Consider the following 21272-nt stretch of genomic DNA (forward strand, 5'->3'; position numbering starts at 1 on the left):
AAGACAGCTTTGTTAATCCTCAGCAGAAGTTCAACCATCCCCATTGTGCGGATGAGGAGGTTGAGGCACAGAGAAGCTAAGTCACACACCCAAGGTCATACAGCAGAGAAGTGACAGAGCCTGGGTTCGAACTAATGCATATGCCTTCAGCCTCTAGACACCCGGAATCACACTGAGACCCAGGGGGAGCTCTCATTTGGGAGAAGGGAGGACAGCAGAAGGTTTTATCCGGACCAGAAGCTCATGCCTAGAGCCCCACCCCTTGCCCCCTGTTCCTATGTCCTTCCTCTTCCTGACTCCACTATTCTGAGGTGGGTACTGAGAGGCACCAAGAGGGTGGGGACACCTGGCCCCGTGCATTTCAGTGGGGATGAGGAGGAAGCAGAGAAAGCTTTAGATACACTGCAGGCATAATGGTGTCACCACTACCCCAATTTCCTGGGCTGTCATAGCTCACTCATCTGGCCTATTCCTCTCCTCTGGGTGAAGGCTAAATTAATAAATAAATGTTTATTGCTTTCTCATCTGGTTGATTAAAACAAGGGCAATCCCTCAAAACGAGGACCATATGTTTATCAGCTCGGCCTATAGTTTTGAATCAGCAGACACCGTTTTCTCTGTGTTTTATCAGTATACATCAAAATAAAAAGGGGGCCAGGAAACCTTTTTATATTCTGAAGTGGTCTTACATGTAAGCAAAAGCCTAGCTTGCTAAGGGCTGGTCTCTGAGAATCTGGTAGCCCTGTGACTTGGGGGGCTACAGGGCAGACACAGAGAAGCACAAATAGCCTTTTTCCCTTTAGAGCTGCTTTGTGTAGAGATCATGGCTGTCTGGGCCCTCTTTGTAAGCTGTGCTGGCCCCCGCCACGGGCTGGGGAGGGAGGGAGGCCGGAGTGCTGGGTTTGGGTTATATTGATTGAAGATCTCCATTCCTTAAATACCTTGAGAGTCGCGCAGTATTTCTAATTTTATTTTGCATATGGGTGTGTGGTGGGAAGGTGTGCGTCTGGATTTGCGTGTGTGTGTGTGTGTGTATGTGTGTGTGTGTGTGTGGGGAGGAAGGGAGAGAGAGAAGATGTCAGTGGGGGAAGGGAGCACTCAGCCAGGAAAGAGTCTGGCTGTGGAAACGCAGATGGGCAAGAACAATTACTTGTGTAGAAATATAGTTTATCAACAGGAGAAGACATTAAAGCTTCAAATCTCCAGCTAGCATCTCCTCAGTGCCCCCCACCTTAGTGAATTGAGTAAGAGGAAGTCCAGCCAAATGTTATTTTGTTTTTCTAAAATTGGTGCTTATCCCTGACAAAATCAATAGGGAAGTCAATTTGAAAACCTCACCTCGATTCTGGACCCATCGGAATTAAGCAGACCAAGAATGAACAACTTTACTGCTACTTCCCAGCTGTGGGACCTTGAGCAGGTCACTTAACCCCTCTCTGTTCTCAGTCTTCTCACCCATAAAATGGGATGAAGATGTTACCTCGTGGTGATGATCAAATGGGATCATGTAATTTAAGCACTTCTGTCCTGGCAGGAGATTGGACAGTGTTAGCTTCTTCTCTTCCTATCTCTCTTCTGGGCCCTTATCTCTACCCACAAGAATATCTTGCCTTTCCAGCTAAAATGAGAGCTCTCTATGTTGGAAATGTTTGGGGGTCTCTTCCATGTCTCCTAAAATGATTATTTGCCCCGCAGAGACACTGAGTAAAAGTGTACTGACTGATGAGTTGATACTGGTCTCTCTCTGAGAGGAAAAGCTGTGTTCCAAGGTCTTTGGAATATCTGCTAAGGACACAGACGCCATTGATCTTGCGTCCTGCCACTACCCACGCCCCCCCCCCCCCACCTATGGTCTCATCGTCCATAAACAGCATCAGAAAATAATTTATAAACTACACTCTCCATTGCCCTTGTCATATATTCTTAGAGTTAAGCTATGACTATATCTGCGGGCGGGCCCAAGGGAGCGGGAACAAGACAGGCATCTGATAGCTGCCGAGCGCTTTCCCAGAAATACGTGCCATAAATCTTGCTATTTGGTGCTATTATTTGAATAAAATGAATTCCCTCCCAAGTGGCTATCTTCCATTTTGCCTCAAAATGTTGTGTACCCAGAGAGGAACTCTGTGCAGCAAGCGGCATCTCCCCTGGGTGGGGAACCCCACACACATGTGTATCTGGCCCTATAACTCCCAGCTGTTTGGGATGGAAAACATTCCAAGATGCAAGGGGCCACGAAGAAGGAGGCCGTGGGGATTTTCCTTCATTCTCATACCCTTATATCATATTGATTAGGGTGAAGATAAACTGGGGTCTTAAGGTTAACTGGTACCCTGAAATTAAGATTTTAATAGACATCCTCAGACAGGATGTTTTTTTGCTGCAGATAGCAAGTCATAGCCAGGGGCAACCACAAAGTGCTCCCCGAGTCTCAGAAGGCTTAGTGAGACACCATCCCTGCCTGCCTGGATCCAAAAAGCATATAAGGGCCATCTTTGTCTTATCAAACCCAATACATGGAATTTGGATTATCACAGAATTTCTATTTGGAGGGGGTAAGGTACTTGGCCGACGATGTCTTCATTTTAGCAATAACACGTTACTTTGATGTAATAAAGTGCTTTGCAGGTTGCAAAGTACATCCACAAAATTAAAATTTTATTCTATGAGTCTCTCAACAGCCCTGTAAGCTAGCTGGGACAAAAATTATTAAGCCCATTTTTCTTAGGAGGAAACTGAGTTCAGAGACTTGCCCTGTGTTAATTTGCAAGCCTTGCCTATGTTTGATTTAAAATGTGACTCAACATGCAAGAATCTCACTAATACTCAACTTTTTTGGAACATCTCAAGTGCATAAAGGAAGCAGCTATATGACACAGTCCTTCAGAATAAAAGACCTGAATGATCTTCCTTTACGTGAGATATTTATATAAAGCTACATAAATAAAATAAGGCAAAGTAAGCCCGCAGCACATTAATCAAATGTTCTCAAGGATTCTGCTGTTTGTGGTGCTGGAGAGCGTGTATGGAATTAGGAGCCGTGATGCTCTTCGGCAAAGCCTACTGTCAAGGTGGGAACAGCAGGTCTGAATGTCACCCTTGGGGTGACGGGTAGCCCCGGCAGTCTCCCTGGTGATTGATGCATAAGAGTGGAATTCTTGGCTTGGCTTGACAGCGCCTCCTTTAGAGTGTTCAGGCTGTGGAAAAACAAATGTGATCTTTTACCAATTAGGCATGGTTTCCGGGTCCTGGTAGGGAGGCCTGTGCCTGTGGGCCAGTGTGCAGCTTAGCCAAGGTGGTGGCAGCAAGATTAATTGGCGCTTTGGTCTCAAAGTGTGCAGGAGGTGGGGGGTGGGGAGCGGAGTGGAGGGGGAGTAAGTGGGGGCATAGGAAGGGAAAAGAGGAGGTGGGCAGAGAGCAGAGGGGAGAAGAAAAAGAGAGGAAAGGAGAGGGGCTGAGAGAGAGCAGACTCATCTGTCTGACACAACCTCAGTATGTCTTCATGATGGACGATGCTCAGGGGCGCGGGGGGAGATCCGCTGTCTCCATGGAGAGTGCTGCGAGGCCAGGTGTCCAGGATGGGAGGGAATGAGGCTGAAGGTTGACATCTCAATCAGAGGAGGAGGGAGGTGAGACCAGGAGAGGCACTGCAGTGCCCTTGGCTGCTTGTAAGACTCTCGATACGTTGTAATGGTCGTAGAGAAGCGGGCAGCCCAGACCTCACACCCCTGAACCCCTCTGCCTCTGTCTCCCCCAGTGCTCCAGCAGAGATGGCCCAGGGCCCAGGGCCCAGGAGAGAGGCAGTGTGGTCTGATTGGAAAAACAAAAACAAAAACAAAAAAAAAGCAAACAACCATGACCATTTGGTGTGAGCTTTCCGTGTCCGCTGGCCTTGGCCTAAATCCCTGTGTTCCTATTTACTTGCTGTGTGACCTTGAGCACCTTCCTTAGCCTCTCTGAGCCTCAAATTCTCTGTTAACTTGCATTTTGTCATCAATTTTACATGACAAAGATGCCAACTCAATAGGCCCTGGGCTTTCTACTTAAATAATCCCCCAACTACCGAATCATCTTGCATGCTTCCTAACACTACTGCCTCTGCGATGATCTTGTTTGTGTGTTTCTTTACTTGTTTACTGTTTCTTTTCATCTGATAGACTATAAACCCCTTAGAACAGGGACTTACCCATTAGCTTTGCCTCTGTAGCTAGGACCCAGCACAGAGCCTGGCACACAGTAGGTACTCAGTAAATATTGGAATAAATAAGAGACAGTCTGGGGAACAAAAAGCATGAGGGACTGACGTGGGGTGTAAAAAATACCTTGATTGTGGTGATAGTTACATGACTATATGTTTACCAAAACTTATAGAACTGTACCTGTCAAAAGGGTGGATGTTACTATATGTAATTATACCCTTAATAGCTGATCTTTATTTTCATTTATTTATTTTTATCTTAGAGAGAGTGTGTGTGGGGGGTGGGCAGTGAGAGGGACAGAGAGAGAAAGAGAGAGAGAGAGAATGCCAAGCAGGCTCCATACTCAGCACAGAGCCTGTTGCGGAACTCTGTCCCACAACCCTGGGATCGTGACCTGAGCCAAAATCAAGAGTCGGACATTCAACTGGCTGGGCCACCCATGTGCCCTCTGACTTTAAAAAATAAACTATAGGGAGCAATGGATCAACAGAATTCCACTAATAAAGACTCATTTTTACTGACACTCATTATGTGTCAGGCTGAGAGGGGGCCAAGTGCCTTTGCATTGGTTAACTCATTAAATCCTTGCAACAACCCTGCCTCACGGAAGTCTGACTCTACGTATTTTGTAGAGGGGAAATGGAGACTCAGAGTGGTTACAAGATTTGCCAAGATTGCAAAGCTCGCTGGCAGCAGAAATGAAATCCAGGTCACATGACTCCAATGCCCAAGTCTCACCCAATGGGGTTTCTTCTGTCTCTCACCCCTAAACCCTCACACTGACAGAAATACAGAGGCTGTTTTCCTTATGGCAGAGTCACATATTATGCTGATGTTTACGATGTTCATCTCTTACTCTTTCGCATGAATTAGCCAGTCAAAATCTTTTCTTAGTGAAACAGGGCGTAGAGAGAATGGGCTTTTGTCTGGAGATCGGGATTGGGGTGGGATGTGGCATAGAGTTAATACAAACAGGCCTGCAGGAGGGCGTGGGAGGGTCTGATGGGACCAGAAGATAAAAGGGAACCAAAGGAGAGGGTGTCCAGAAGAGCGGTGAGAAGACAGTCTCCGGGGTCTGATGATCTGGGTTCAGATTTCAGTTCCACTAGTCACCTGTGCAACCTTGAGCAAGTCAGTTGACCTTTCAGTGTCTCAGGTTCCTGATCTGTAAAACAGGGTTAATTGTAATTCCCACCTCACAGGGTTGCCATGCAGATTAAACAAGATAACATCTGCAAAGCACTTACGATAGTGGCTGGCGTAGTAAGTATTAAACAAGTGATAGCCGTTGTACCTAATCTTAATTAATTAAACACTGGTGTAAGCCAGGATGGAAGTTCACGTCAGTCTCACATAAATGAAGTTTAAAGGAGCCAGTCCAAGGCTGCTATGGACATTTCATGATCATGTGGGACCCAGATTCTTTCTCTTGTGTTGCCCTGTCATCCTGATGTCCCTTCCTGCCTCATGGCCCAGAATGGGCCAGCCATCATGTCCATATTCCAGCCAGCAAGAAGGAGACAAAGAGAAAGGACATACCCTTCTCCTCAAGGACATTTCCTGGAAGTTAGAATACATCCACTCACCTCTCACCAGCCAGGACTTAGTCACGTGGTCACACCTAGCTACAGGTACCTATGTAACCAGCTAACACTTCTGAGTTGTATTGATGAAGAGGAAAAGGAAAATTAATTTTGGGGCCAACTTTTGAAAAGTTCTGAGGGTTAAGCTGAAGAGCATATTTTGACCAGACACTAAGCTCAAAGCCAGATTTTGTCTTCTACTATGGAAAAGTTTAGACACATCAAGTTGTCCCCCAAGTCCCAGGACAGAAGCAAGAGTTTCCTGGCACTTTTGGTCACTTAAAGATTCCTGTTTCCCGGGGCCCCTGGGTGACTCAGTCGGTTGAGTGTCTTACTTCAGCTCAGGTCCTGAGCTCATGGTTCATGGGTTCGGTTTGTAGGTTTGAGCCCCCCATCGGGCTCACTACTGTCAGCATGGAGCCCGCTTTGGATCTTCTGTCCCCACCCCCCTTTCCCCTCCCTGCTCACTCTCTCTCTCTTTCTTTTTTTTTTTTCAACGTTTATTTATTTTTAGGACAGAGAGAGATAGAGCATGAACGGGGGAGGGGCAGAGAGAGAGGGAGACACAGAATCGGAAACAGGCTCCAGGCTCTGAGCCATCAGCCCAGAGCCCGACGCGGGGCTCGAACTCACGGACCGCGAGATCGTGACCTGGCTGAAGTCGGACGCTTAACCGACTGCGCCACCCAGGCGCCCTTCTCTCTCTCTCTTTCAAAAATAATAAATACATTTTTAAAAAGATTCCGGTTTCTCATTGGTCAAATGGGGCTACGACCTCTGCCTTTTCCCACCCTCCCACTGACCCTTGCCTTCCTCTGGGCATTTCTTCTCATAGAAACAAGCCCAGGAAAAGCAGCTCCAGCCTGGCAAAGGCTTGACCTCAAATGAACGCAGACAATGGGCGCTACAGGCAGCTATGGTCAGCGTCCTAGGCCATCTGGCCAGCTCAGCAAGCAGGACATCTGACCCTGATGATACAGAGAGAGACACAAAGGATGTACTTTAAATATTTTTTTATTTAAAAAAACCATATGAGTGGGGTGCCTGGGGTTAAGCGTCTGACTCTTGGTTTGGGCTCAGGTCATGATCTCACATGCGTGGGATCAAGCCCCATATCAGGCTCTGTGCTGACAGAACTGATTCTGCTTGGGATTTTCTCTCTCTCCTTCTCTCTCTGACCTTCCCCGACCCACAGGCACACACGCTCTCCCTCTCTCTCAAAATAAATAAGTAGACTTAAACAAAAAACCTATGAGTAACATTTTTTGCATGAAAATTTGAAGTTTTAATTAAAACTAAGTCAGAAATCCTTTGATCCTAAACCTAAAGATAATGATCATTAATATTCTGTATGTGCCTTTCAATCTTCTATTTATTCAGATTTTTTTCCTTTTAATTATAAATTTGGGCTCACATCTTCATCCTCTTTTATAACCAGCATTAAAATTCCACCATAGTGGGGCACCTGGGTGGCTCAGTTGGTTAGGCGTCTGACTCTTGGCTTCAGCTCAGTCATGATCTCAGGTTTCGAGTTTGAGCCCCACGTCAGGCTCTGTGCTAACGGCATGGAGCCTGCTTGGGATTCTCTCTCTCTTCCTCGCTCTCTGTCCCTCATCTGCTCATGCTGTCACTGTCTGTCTCAGAATAAATAAATAAACTTTAAAAATAAATAAAATTCCACAGTAGTGAGACAATCTTCCCATGTTGATAAACACACTTCTCTCCCACATCATTTTTAACAGACAGCTTGATTGCTTCTCTTACAGAAGGGACACAGTTTAGTAGGGATACACCAAAATTTGGCTTTGAACTTAGTGTCTCGTCAAAATATACTCTTCAGCTTCAGCTTCAGTCTTGGTCTTTGAAAGGCTGAATAGCTCAAGTTCAGACTTCAGTGTCATTTCTGAGTTCCCTAGACTTGTGTACGATCCATGATCCTGTGACCATATTACATAATCTTTGTATCCAAGAAACATAATAACCTCTGTTATACACACATGGCATGTCATTTGGATTTACTGTTAATAATTAGTTTCAAATGTAGATAACCTTCCACATGTGGCTTGTAATGAATATCTTCTTTTATGCTTTATTTGTTGAAATCCTATCAGCCAGCTAAAGCTTAAATGTATATTTATTATTACAAGGGTGAAATGCTGTATTGCTTATGACAGTTATAAACACTGTCCCTTTTATGTTAAAATTTTTCCAGTGTTAAATATAGAAGGAAACATTGAAAACTGATACAAATATTGAGATGCATGCTTTCAGAAGATGCTTTCAGAAGATACTTTTTTGGGGCAACAACAATAAAACATTAAAGTAATAATATGAAGCAGATAATGGAAATTAGATTATATAATAGTTCTAATCTTTGTAGAATTGCTTGGGATGCTAGCATTTGTAACACTGAACAAAATAATCTTTACAAACGTCAATTTTTTAGTTACTGTATTCTAGTGAGGCCATAAGGCTTTAGTCAAAAAGCCCAGTTGTGGATATCTTTACAATTCGTCTTGTACAGGTAAACTAAAAGATATCTGTAAAGATAAAAACAGGATGTCAATCAACCTCCCAATTTCATAAGGAAGAAAGCCTCTATCACATGTAACAATATCCATGGTGAATCGTATTTGACCCAATGTGGAGAGGAATATAAAGACTTTGAAGAGAAGAAAAAATTATTGGAAAAAGTGAGGATCCCACTCCTTCGCCATCATCAGTCAAAAGGAAGCTTTGATTTATGAACACAAACATGTCTATAAGATACAGCGTAGGAGCAAGCCAGCAACTACAGGTACAAGGAGACAATTGTGCCTGCCCTGTCGTGTTAAACTGCACAGCGTTGACAGTGCAATTCATGAATAACGAAGTTATCATCAGGAACAGTCTCCGATAAAATTTTAGACGTACTCCTTTATCAAAAATATTTGCCCCATGAAGGCGATCGTAGGCATTGGCCTAGACTTTGGGTGAATACTGATCTTAACACTCGGCCACCTGGCATCCAGCCAAAGTGTGTTGAGCGCATCTCTAACTTCAGATTACTTCCGGTTTCTCACTATTATTAGCAACATTGCAATGAGTGTCCTAGCACAAACAACTCCATGGGGCTCTATGATTATTTCTTTGGCTGGGTTCCTAGTAGTAGAGTGGCTGGGTCAAAAGGATCCCTATTGCCAAACTACCTTCCAGAAAGTTTGCACCAACTTGCCTCCCACAAGAGGAGGGGAGTAGGGAGAGATCGTATCCTGGGTCCTCATCAGCTACGGCACCTGCATTTTCAACCCCCCGCTGCGGTTGGCAGTTGGGTGGTTGAGAGTAGCATCCTTCAGACGGCTCCAAACTCTTCTGGACCCCATCATTGTGATTACAGCTATAATTCATTTTGTGTTTATCTTCTCTCTGGCATTATGGTGGACTCCTTGGGTGCTTTTTGGACTTTTTGGGTCACAACGATCACGAAAAGTAAATGTTGCTGGCTTAAATTTATAGATAAGGAAACCGAATCTCAAGGGTTGGGTGGCCCTGCTCCTAACCCTGATGGAAGTTTCCAGAAGCCTGATGAAGCAATAGTCTGAAAGCCTTCTCTTGTAGGTAAATGAAGACTAGAAGGTCCGATCCCCATGACCCCAGCTATTCAACCCCAGGGGAACTCGAGCAGTCCCCAAGTCCTCCTAGCTGTATCCATTTCCGGCCAGGGTTTGAATGTGGAAGAAAGGTGAAAGCCAGTACTTACTGAACCCTGCCTCTGCTCTGGGCTTGGCTGTGTGCTAGGCACTTTACCTGGATTCACGTCCAGGGCTTCTTGGTTGTTGCTGAAGGAAACTGTGTCCGAGTGTCTGCCCTCCCCAAGTGAGCTGCCCACCTGCCTGGTGTGCGTGTGTGTGTGTGAGTGTGTGTGTGTGTGTGTGTGTGTGGTAACAGACTAACAGCGCCAGGAGCAGGTCAAGATTATTGGCCACTGAGTCCTCCACCACAACAGGTTGGCAGCTGACCACTTGGGGGGACGGGGTAAAAAGAGTGACCACGTGCCAGGGACTTGCTATACATTATCTCATGTAGGTCTCAAACTGCCTGGTGAGATAGGATCCACATCTTACACAGGTGGAACCAGAAGCTTAGGAAATGTTCCAGAGCTCACAGCTAATAAATGGCGAAGGACCCAAATAATCCAGGATAGATGCACATACTTTCTCTGATCCAGACAGGAAAACATACTTCGATACATTTCTATAACGCTTGTAAGAGCCTGAAGCCTTGAGAAAGAAACAAGGAGCCTTCAGAATCCCCCAGCAGCAGGAAGGCTGTTGTTCCGAGGCCTTGCGGAGGAAGAATGTACTGTCCCCGAGCTGAGGGGGACGCACGAGGGTAGACAGCCTTGGGCAGGTGCTGCAAGAGACCTTCTAGCCTGAAGCAGAACTGCCTGGGCTGCGTGGGTGGTGGCAGAGGAGTGTTGTCCTCGCACGTGAGGACCTGCCTCCTCCTTCCTTCCCTTTTCCACTTCTGGAACCCGGGAACTGAGACCTGAAAGCCTAGAGGGGGTGAGGAAGGAGCCAGCCCGCTGTCCTCACTGGCATCCTTCAGCAGAGACACACACAGCACCTGTGGGCAGCCAGACCCCAGAGTCAAACAGATCTGGGTCTGATCTGATTCAGTCACTCTCCAGTTATGTGACCCTGAGAAAGTTACTTGCTCTCTGAGGCTCAATTTAAATCACAGAATGTGGGCAGAGTCATCGTTCCTCATCAGTGGCTATAAGACTGAGTGAGCAAAGGCTCCCACCCCATTGCTGCCTCAGTCAGAAGCCAGCCCCCGACTTTCTCTAGTCCCCACCTATGCAAGGAGCCTGTCCTGGGCAGCGTCCTGGGACCCCTGGAGCTCCGAGGACCCACCTGGGTGGGTGGGTCCAGATCCTATCCAAAGTTGTAGACTTCACACTCACTCTAACCTTCAGACTAACCACAGCATGTGCTGTGGCCCCACCTGGAACACACTTCCTGCCCCTGTGTCTGCCTTATTGTGCTCACACTTTATGCTTCACATAGCTTCATGCTTCTCCAGGAAACCTCCCCTAAGCTTCCAAGTCCAGCTGACACATGTCCTACCACCATATCATACCAAGTTTTAATGGCCTGGTTGATTGTCTTCCATTGGACCGTGAGCTCAGGAAGGGCAGGGACTAGCTTCTGCCTATGTTGTACCCACAGTGCCCAGTGGATAGATGCTCAGGGTAGATGTTCAGGACATGTGCACAGAATAGCAGAATTGAAGGGAGGATGAATGGATGCTTACACGGGTCTGAATGGAGTACCTGTGGGAGACAGACCACTATAGACTCTCTGAACCAGGGCCTCCCAAACAGGAAAGAAGAGGCCAGGACTTGAACTATCATGGTAGCAGTGACCCTGTCTTTTATTCTCTCCAGCAAAGGAAGATACATCTAAGTTCACTCTGTCCAGTTGTTCAGGTTCTGTACTTTACAATTCCAGGGGCACATTTTTCACATTTCATAGATCTGTGTGGTTATTGCAACAATTTTCCAGCAGATGGCAGTAAAGTATCTTAAATTAAGGGTGCTTTTTGCTGTTTGTGCAAATGCACTGTTTGGGCTATCTGTGGTGCTGGGTGCAGCTGTCTCCCAGCCCTCCCAATCTGCTGAGAAATTGCCTGACACCCTTTCCCAGCCTTGTCCCTCCTCCTCTTCGCTTCAAGGTTTTACAAAACCACACCCAGGACCTGAGTGTTGGCCTGAGAACTTCAGCAGAACTTCTGACATTAGAGTCAGAAATCCCACCTGCAGCCGTTGCTCCAGAGAAGGTAATGTTCGTGACCTTGGGCTCAGGTCCCAGCTGCTGTATTTCCTAGTGAGTGATCTGGGGCAAGTGACCTTGCGGTTCTGGGACCTAGCTTTCTCTTCGGCACAGAATGCAGTAACATCCCTGCCCCTGAGGCTGTGAAGAACAAACGCTACCCTGAACGTGCCCGCACTTCACCACCGATAATGCACCTCTGCCCAGGAGTATCCTGCATTGATAAAACGCTGGACTCTTCACACTACCCTGGGAGGATATATTGGGGCAGGGGTGTGTCACAAGCCACGTGACTCCCGTCTTGTCGCTCTCCCCCCCCAGGGTCGTCTTCTCCTAGGGAATTCCTTTCCCAGCCTCCAGCACCAATCCATCACCCTTCAGGGGCTTTGGCCACCACTGCAGTCTCCGCTCCAAACTCCTTCGTAGAGTCACAGCCAGTAGGCCAGTGAACAAATATTTATTGAGCACCTACTATGGGCCAGGCTCTGTGCCAGTCTCTACCCTCTACTCCCTTACGGTCGCATGACGGGCAATAAAATTAGTATAGTTGCCATCTTGTTCCTGAGTCATCAGACCCCATCCCATTCCTCTGGGACTCTAAGAAGAAAGAATTCTTGCCCAGTCTCACCCTGTTTAGTTCTTAGGCCACGTAATGACTGGGTTCTGTAAATGCCATTTTGGCCCCAACCACCACAAGTCTCCTCCGAGGTCCAGACCAAGAGAGGCTCAGCTGGGGTTTTCCGTGCCCTTCTCATACTGGGGCAAGGTTTGGGAAGCAGCAAACAAACTCACCATGGGTTTCACCTCAGTTTGGTCTGGCTGTGAAGAGACAGGAAACCCAAAGTAGTTGTGGCCTAGACGAGATAGACACTCATTGCTCTCACGTGTAAATGAAGTCTAGAGGCGGGCAGTCCAGAGCGAACATGGCCATTGTACAGTGTCAGGAAGGACTCAAGCTCTTTCCAGTACCCTGTTCTGTCATCTGTCAGGGGTAGTCCTCACGGTGGAGGTAGCATTTCAGGGCTGGCAAAGCCCTTCCCTTATGATATCAGGACTCAGGCCCCTTCTATAACATTTCCCTACCATTCGTAGCATGCAGCTCCCACTTCATGGTCTAAAATGGCTGCTTGAACTCCAGCCATCAAGTCAACATTCCACCAGCAGGAATTAGGAAAGACAACTGAGCAAGGACATGCCCTCTCTGCCTAAGGACACTCCCTGGAACTTATTCATGATACTTCCATTTATTTCCCATTAGTTAGAACTGAGTCACATGATCGGATCTAAATGCAAAGAAGGCTAGGAAATAGTCCTTATTTCAGATGTGTTCAATTCCTAAGGGAGAACAAGAGCATGGTTATTGAGGAACCCTAAGAATTCTCTAGCACATCTTACCTGTGAAGTACCAATTCCTGCCTACAGGAGGTCCCTGGCATAGATTAACCAGGACAATAACTCAACAACCATAAGCTCACAGAACAAGAATAATGGAAAGACAGTAACGACGTAACTTCCTCTCTGTGTGTAAATACCGTTTACATATCCCTGTTGCCAACATTCAGCACCGCAAACCCCCAGCTCTCAGCTGCCCAGTCCTGTTCCTGCAGGTTCAGCTTTAGCATCCCTTCCCCCACCCCTGAGACAAACCCTCCCATGCACCCGACACTCCCCCTCCTCCCTTCCTAGAGTGGAGTTTGGCTGAAGAGAAGGTGTGGGGCGCAGTGACGGGGAGGCCCTGTGACAGCACAGGAGCGGTGGCGGTTGCCTTGGTGAGCTGGGCAGAGGTTTCTAGAATGCTGCTAAATGTGTTTTCCTGACCCGCCACCGCCTACTCTTTCTGGCTTAGGAGAACTTCTTGGGAGCTGAGGCCCCCTGGTCCCGCCTTGTTATCTCCCCCTGCCACCCTTTTGAAATATTCATTTGCCCGTTGACTACCTCTTCCCTTAAGAAGGGGCTCTCAAGCCCTCAGACGCCCCAGGGCGAGGAATGAGGAAGGGGACAGTAACAGTTTTCCCTGCACCCTCATGCCAGCCCTGTGCCTTAGGAGCCTCATCCCCATTTGAGAGATCCAACCTCTGGGCCCGAGGGCCGCAAGGCAGTGGCCCCGGTCAGCCCGCTCACGGTGGAAGCACTCCCAAGCCACTGCATCTTCGTGAGTTATGCGTCCCAGGTAGGGTTCTGATGGCGGAATTTTAAGCAGACTGTCAGATGTGTTTGCTGTACTGACTGTCCCCTCCAGCTCTTCAGGGGGACGTCTGAAGCAAGGGGAGAAAATATGACCCGGCTGGGAATGTTGGCAAAAAGCCACGGGCCCGGCCTATGGTTTGAGCGGTCACGGGACACAGATTGCTGTGGGCACCCCTGCCCGCTCCCCTTGCCTGTCTGCCCCACGCTCCCCGGGCATCTTGCCCACACCCTGATCCCTGATGTCCAGGGACACTGGCTCTGCCCCCTCTTCAACCCCTCCAGGCCCAGAAAAATCACCCCTCCGCTCAGCAAAGGAGGCCACATCCACATACCCTTGCATTCAGCTCCCTGTTCCTCCCCGCAGGCTGGTCATCCTCCCTCCCTGCATCTCAGTCCCAGGGCTGCTGGATCAGGGAAGTGCCTGGAACTTTCCAGAAGGCCGTAGAGGGGAGGGCGCCCTCTCGCCTCCCCCAGAGCCAACTCTGCAGTCTGCACATGGAGGCCTGTCCTCGTGGCCCGCTTCTCTATCGGCACAGTTTGTGCAGCACTCCCTCCTGGAGGGGGCAGGGGGTGAGGCTGTTAGGGGTGGAGGCCATCTCAGCCCACATCCTGGAAAACCCACTTGGGACCAGGAGTTGGGTGTTCTTGTTTGGGAGTTGGATGTTCTTGTTTGTTTGTTTTATTTTATTTTATTTTAAAATTTTATTTTTAAGTAATCTCTAGACCCAATGTGGGGCTGAAACTCACAATCCCCAAATCAAGAGTCACATGCTCCACTGATTGAGCCAGCCAGGCTCCCCAAGAGCTGGATGTCCTGCTAGTTTATCTGCATAGCCCCGCTCCCACAAATACACTTTTACTCGTGCACACAAGCATGCTTGTACTCCAACATTCACAAACAGACCTGCACACACACACGTGCACCGGACCCTTAGTTTAAATTCTTCTAAGACAGTACACTCTTGGGTGTCAGAGTCTGAGCTCTGAAGTCACATACGAAGTTTGCTTTTATATACTGCATTGTGGTTTTTAAACAATGACTTCTCATTTTCAGAGGGCAATATACGAAATTGGAATCACACATAGGTGTAATAAGGAAGGGTCTTCCTCCCCCTCACTGTTCCCAGTCTCTTGCTCCCCTCCCCAGGGACAGCCATTGTCACCGCTTCTTTATGTTGCCTTCCAGAGCTCGTTCGCAGATGAGAGTCTATAAGGCTGCTCACTCACACACGGGCGCACGCACACACACACACACACACACACAGGGTAGCCCACGGGCGCACTGCTCTGCACTCTGCTTTATTTTGTTTATGCAAATGCACCACTTGGGCCACGCCGGGTGCATCTGTCTACCAGCCCTCCAAGCTGCTAAGTTGCCAGTTGCCCAGCACCCTTTCCCAGCCCGATTGCTGTACCTGGTGATTGCTCACGTTTAAGGACACACAGAGCACCTCAGCCTTTTTAATGGGGGCATGGTGTCCCATCATGCAGATATACCATGATTTATTTGATGCGCCCTACTAGGTGAGCATGAATTGTTTCCAGCTGTTACCCACAGTTTTTTTTTAAAGTTTCTTTATTTTGAGAGAGAGAGAGAGAGAACGAGCAGAGGAGGAGCAGAGAGAGGGAGAAAGAGAGAATCCCAAGCAGGCTCCATGCTGTCAGCAGGGAGCCTGATGTGGGGCTCCAACTCACAAACGGCGAGATCATGACCTGAGCCAAAACCGAGATTTGGATGCTTAACCGACTGAGCCACCCGGGCGCCCCTCTTTTTTCTACATATTTGTTTATTTAAGTACTCTCTACACCCAATGTGGCGCTCAAACTCACAACCCCAAGATCAAGAGTCTCACGCTCTTTCACTTGAGCCAGTCAGGTGTCTCTGTTACCTACAGGGTACAGTTCTTTAGTGAGTGCCTGCCTGTACAATTCAGCCCGCGTGGGTGTGTGTATCCTTCAGAACTGGGTAGGAAGGAGGGACCCAGCCTCTTGTACTTCACTTTCTGAATCCATAGGTGACGATAGTTAGAACACTGACCTCACCACGTGAAGACCAAATGAAATCAGCATGCTGAATGCCTAGCACAGCATCTGGCTCAGGGACCCAGATGTGTTAGCTCCTGAGGAGGGGAGAGGAGAGGGTAGGAATGGGGTGAGTAGGGGCCAGCTGCCCCCCAGGAGGCTGCCCAGTGCCTCTCCTCAAGGCCACCAAGTTAGATGGCAGCGGGCCTCAGCCTGGGAAGTCCCCTGCCCTGATGATGGGGTGGGGATGGTCAGGGAGATTCATACCTAGGGTGCCACAGGGAAAAGTAGGGGGCAGGAAGCCATGAGTGGCTGGGGTCCCAGCTACTGCCTTGGAGCCAGAGTGAGAGGGGCAGACCTGGCTTTCCTGCTGAGTCATTCCCACTGGAGCTTTGGAGGAGGGGGCAGGCCTGCTTCCAGAGAGAGTGAGAGAGAGAGAGAGAGCTCTATCGTGGTGAGAGCTCTCAGGCGCGCACACACACACACACACACACACACGCACACACACACGCACATACACCCCTCCCGGCTTAGAAAAAGGAACCCCTCCCAGCAGAGAGAGGCTTTGTTCCTCACAAGATGTAAAAGCCAAGGAGACAAAGGAAAGGCAGCTCCCAGGGCCCCTGTCCCTCAGCAGCCATTTCTCCACCCCTCTCTGTCCTCACCCCATTTCTACCAGCTTTCTCCTCCATCCAACCCACCCCTGCCCCTAGGGTGACTAGCCATCCTGGATGGCCCAGGATGAGGGACAAGTTGATCCCCGGACTTGTCCATCTCATTTCCCCTCCTCATCTTGCACCTGTCCCCTGGCCCCAGGGTTACCTGTAAATCGCACCTCACAGAGGAGAGAAGCCTTCCTGCCTCTGAGGTGGTGTTCTGATGTAACAGGCCTTTATGAGACTTGTCCCACACTGTGGGGGACAGAAGTGAATGAGGCTGGGGCCCTGGGTCCAGAGGGACTCACACTGCGAGGGTGAGGAGGCTAAGGTTGGAGTCCTGCCCCCAGAGCCAGCACCGGCTGGGCCCTGGGGGGTGGGGCAGCCTGTGAGAAGCAGGGTCTGGCTCGGAGGGTGGGCTGGTTGGAGGACCTAATGCTTCCTTCCATTGAAAGTGACTGTCTTAGTACGAAATCCCCAAACCCAACTGTGGTCTAACACCTAGCTCTATACCCTTCCAGACATATTTCTATTCATGTGCACCCGGTATATGGAAAAGCCTGAGGCTGACAGGATCCAAACAGGAAATGTGTCTGCTTTGTCTCTCTAACCACAGCCTTCAACCTGATTTGCTAAATCTTTTCTGGCCCTGAACAATATTCCAGGCAGATTCCTAGTTTTCTGATCAGACTTCCTGTTTGTTTGTTTGTTTAATTATTAAAAGCCCAGGCTATTCCAGCCCAGTTTAAAAATTAAGCATCAGGGCACCTGGGTAACTCAGTTGGTTAACCATCTGACTTTGGCTCAGGTCATGATCTCATTCATGGTTTGTGAGTTTGAATCCCACATCAGGCTGTCTGCTGTCAGCAGGGAGCCTGCTTCCGATCTTCTCTCTCTCTCTCTCTCTCTCTCTCTCCCTCCCCCACTTGTGCTTTTTCTCTCTCTCTCAAAAATAAATAAACATTAAAAAATTAAAAATTAAACACCATATGCAAATCTAGGGTGATTCTCCTCCCCTGCCCCCATCAGAAGGCTTTTACCTCCAGGGTCTGAGGTTGGGATGTGATGGTGGAGGGGTGGGGGCATGAGAGCTGGAGAGGGGCGCAGTCACAGGTCTTGTTTTCTTGGCCAACACTCCCTGATGACCAGTGCTTCCTGGGGACAGGCTTCCAAGTGGGGTGCAGCTGAGTTGTCTGGGGAGAGGCCCCTCTGCCTGGACTTTTTCCAACACACCCTGTCATCTCTAACCCCTGGAGGCTCACCACTAGAATTCCTCCCCAGCTACACCTCCCACAGGAAACTCCTGCACCTTTGCCTGGCCAGATGGAGGCATGTGGGGTGGGGGGTGGGGTGCCCTGCACTGCCCCCAGCTCTGCTCTGCTTCTCTGTCCATTCTTCTTCCCAGGAGGCTATGGGTGGGTACCCAGCTGAGGCATGGGGTGCCAGTCCTCCTGTCACAGGTACCCTACTCGGGGAGTAATCTCTAGCAGACCCCCTGCATTCCCAGAAAGTAGAAGGGGAACCCCTTGCCCCAGTCTGGGTCATGTGACTTATGCAGTCATACAGAGTCCCAGGACCATCAGTGCCCTCCATGCTTGGTCTAATGCTCTGCTGTCTTGAAATTCTTAGTAACTTTCAAACAAGGAGCCACTCATTTTCGTCAAGAATTAGGGAGTTGGTCCCACTTGGGACTGAGGGCTCGGACCATCCTCATCTGTTGGCAGAAAGAGGGAGGAACGGAGGCTCTGGTTGGAGTAGCAGGGCTGGTTCTGGAGCCTGTAAATGTCTGGGGAGTGCCACATGCCTCACTGCTTTCCCCCTCTCCTGGGAGGGAGGGAGCCTGTCTGTGCCAGCCCCATTCCCCACCCCCCATCCCACCCCCCATTCGGTGTCCAGTCATCATCTCCCAGGAAAATAGGATCTGAACTAATCAACATCCTGTTAGGGATACAAGCATCCTTCCACATCACACACTACCCAAATCAGGAATTGAATAGATTCAGATTAAGTGCCTTTTTTTTTTCACAACAGTGAAATCATGTTGCATATATTGTTTTATAGCCTGCTTTTTTTTCACTGAACAACACACTGTAAATACGGAGAAAATTTTCATCTACCATCTAATCTTCAGCATCTGTTTTAGTTAAATATTGCTGTGCAACAAACCACCAAAAACCCAGTGGCTCAAATCAACCACGGTTTATTGTTTCTCATTATCCTACAGGTTGCCCAGGTCCTCCCGACCATCCACGAGAAACACAGAGTCTAGAGAGAGAAAAACTCTGGTCCAGAGTTAGTTGAGCCACTTCCTGCTTGTGTGACCTTGACCAAGTTACTGAACCTCAGGTTCCTCATCCATAAAGTGTTCTAGATGAGAACCGTGATGTCTCCCTTACCTGAGATATTTTGAGGATCAAACGAGAACTGTGAAGAATGGGATCTGCCACGTAGGGTCAGCATGAAGATTAAGAAGTCTACCAAAGGTTAGCTGCTAGGTAGGCTAGTGAGGGAATTGCTGGGGCAGGGAGGGAGCTGGGTCCCCAGCCCATCAGACCGAGAGGCACAGAAGAAAGGGAGGATTCTGCAAGGACTAGAAGCATCTGAAAGGCTGCAGTGAACAGAGCTAAGAGTATGAAGCATTGCTCAGCCAAAGAGGAAATGAAATCTGGGGGAAAGAGTTGCCTTGCCACAGCATAAAGGCACTCATGTGTTAGCCATATTTTCTGCATTCTAATAATATGCTGGTAATAAAGTCAGGAGTAAAATATACTAGAAAGCGAGTAGTGCCAGACTCGAGGCACCAGAGTCAACAAATGACCCACGGGTGTCCACCGCCTGTATCCCTGCTCGCTCCATCATGGGACCCCCTTCGGCTGCTTCAGGAAAGAGAGAGCTGAGGCAGAGAACCAAATGCATCTCGGAGGGACAGGAGAAACAGTGCCAGGGAGCCAAAATCTAGACCCCAATGTTTTCTGTGCCCCAATATCTTATTTCAACGCTTTCAGGGATTTTAACACCTACAGATTCATGTCCTTGGGCTCTTTTAAAATTCGGTAATATTTAAAACAAACCGATATAAAGACTAGCACAACAAAAACCCCATGTTCCTGTCACCAGTTTAAGAGACAAAACATGCCAATACAGTTAAACTTGCCCTGGTGTGTTCTTCCCCGTCTCCTTTCCCCACCTTCTTCTCGTGGTGGGGGGCGGGGGGGTGGGGGGGTGGGGGGAGTGGGGGGGGTGGGGGGGTGGGGGGGGACCACTATTCTGTTATGTCCTTGCAGTCTTTTTACTTTTTCAAATACACAAATAAATCCAAAGGAAAGGATAAGTTGCTTTATAAAGATTTGAGTTCCAGTTAAAGGCCTACAGGTTTGGATGGCTTCTGGAGAGGCTGCAGGAGAAGCAGAGAGAGAAAAAAAAAAGTCTGAAAAAAAAAGGAACAGGATGTCAGTAACCTGTGACAATACCAACTGGAATAATAGATATGTAATTAGACTCTGGGGGCTGGGCAGAAACACATTTGAAAACATAATGGCTGAAAATTTCCCAAATTTGATGAAAAAAATCTAAGCCCATAGATCTGAAAAGCTGAATCAATGCCAAGCACGAAGAGAATCACACCAAGGCACAGTATCTTTAAGTTGCTGAAAATCAATGATAAAAAAGATTTAAAAATTTTTTTTATTTCAGAGAGAGAGAGCCGGGGGGGGGGGGGGGGGGGTGGCGGGTAGAGGGGTAGAGGAAGAGAGAAAGAGAGAGAGGCAGAGAGTCTTAATCAGTTTCCATGCTCAGTACAGAGCCTGACACAGGGGCTTGATCCCAAAACCTTGGGATCATGACCTGAGCCAAAATCAAGAGTGAGATACTCAACAGACTGAGTCATTCAAGCACCCCTGAAAAATATTTTTTAAGGAGCCAGGGGAGGGGGGAGGGACATTATACACAAAGGAAAATATAAAAATAATCTCTGACTTTTCATTAGAAATAACACAAGTCAGCAGACTATGGAATTAAATCTTTAAGACTTATTCATTTTTTAATTAATTAACCAATTAAAGTTTTAAAAAAAAATTCTTTTAATGTTTATTTATTTTTGAGAGAAAGAGAGACAGAGTGTGAATGGGGGAGGGGCAGAGAGAGAGAGGGAGACACAGAATCCAAAGCAGGATCCAGGCTCTGAGCTGGCAGCACAGAGCCCTACGAGAGGCTCAAACCCACAAACTGTGAGATCATGACCTGAACCGAAGTCGGACACTTAACCGACTGAGCCACCCAAGCACCCCTAAAGTGTATTTATTTATTTATTTATTTGGAGAGAGGGAGAGAGAGAGAGAGCACAAGTAGGGGAGGGGCAGAGAGCAAGGGAGAGAGAGAATCCCAAGCAGGCTCCACACTGCCAGCATGGAGTCTGATGCCCTACTGGAACTCATGAACTGTGAGATCATGCTGAGCCAAAATCAAGAGTTGGACACTTAACTGACGGAGCCACCCTGACGCCCCTAAATCTTTAAGATTTAATTGAATGGAACAAAAAACTGTCAACCCAGAATTCTGTAGCCAGTGATAACGCTGAGGGAATTCATTGATGGCAGGCATGTTGAAGGCTTGAGGGAAATGATACCAGGTAGAGAAACTCAGATCCCCACAAAGAAATAAATGGAAAGAAATAAATACCAGACTTGGTAAAAGTAAGAGATGTTTCCCCCTCATTAAAAAATTTATGTAAAAGAAAAATAAGAGTTTATGTAAAGCAAAAAAAGTAGCAGTGTACTATAGAGTTTATAACATATGTAGAAGTAAAATGTATGA

General features: G+C 48.0%; 1 protein-coding gene across 1 annotated transcript in view; it reads left to right on the top strand.

The window, feature by feature from the left end:
- Window positions 1–21272, top strand: part of TMEM63C (transmembrane protein 63C) — a 127024-nt gene that overhangs the window by 25802 nt on the left and 79950 nt on the right. The window lies entirely within an intron of this gene.

This window comes from Prionailurus bengalensis, chromosome B3 (assembly GCF_016509475.1).
Source record: "Prionailurus bengalensis isolate Pbe53 chromosome B3, Fcat_Pben_1.1_paternal_pri, whole genome shotgun sequence".
Taxonomy (NCBI): Eukaryota; Metazoa; Chordata; class Mammalia; order Carnivora; family Felidae; genus Prionailurus; species Prionailurus bengalensis.